The 331-nt window shown below is 40.8% G+C and overlaps 1 protein-coding gene across 2 annotated transcripts in view; it reads left to right on the top strand.

Moving 5' to 3' along the window:
* Positions 1-331, top strand: part of HAO2 (hydroxyacid oxidase 2 (long chain)) — a 30,988-nt gene that overhangs the window by 1,029 nt on the left and 29,628 nt on the right. The gene's annotated exons all lie outside the window — the stretch shown is intronic.

Below are 331 nucleotides of genomic sequence, written 5' to 3'. Positions count from 1 at the left end.
GACCTGCATACAAATTTCTCAAGAGGCAGATCAGGTGGTCTGGTATTCCCATCTCTTTCAGAATTTTCCACAGTTTATTGTGATCCACACAGTCAAAGGCTTTGGCATAGTCAATAAAGCACAAATAGATGTTTTTCTGGAACGCTCTTGCTTTTTCTATGATCCAGCAGGTGTTGCCAATTTGATCTCTGGTTCCTCTGCCTTTTTTAAAACCAGCTTGAACATCAGGAATTTTACAGTTCACATATTGCTGAAGCCTGGCTTGGAGAATTTTGAGCATTACTTTACTAGCCTGTGAGATGCGTGCAATTGTGCAGTAGTTTGAGCATTC

This window comes from Bison bison, unplaced genomic scaffold, assembly GCF_000754665.1.
Source record: "Bison bison bison isolate TAMUID 2011002044 unplaced genomic scaffold, Bison_UMD1.0 scf7180017864247, whole genome shotgun sequence".
In the NCBI taxonomy this organism is placed as follows: Eukaryota; Metazoa; Chordata; class Mammalia; order Artiodactyla; family Bovidae; genus Bison; species Bison bison.
Note: the sequence above shows the minus strand (reverse complement) of the source record. Positions and strands in the feature narration are given on the sequence as shown.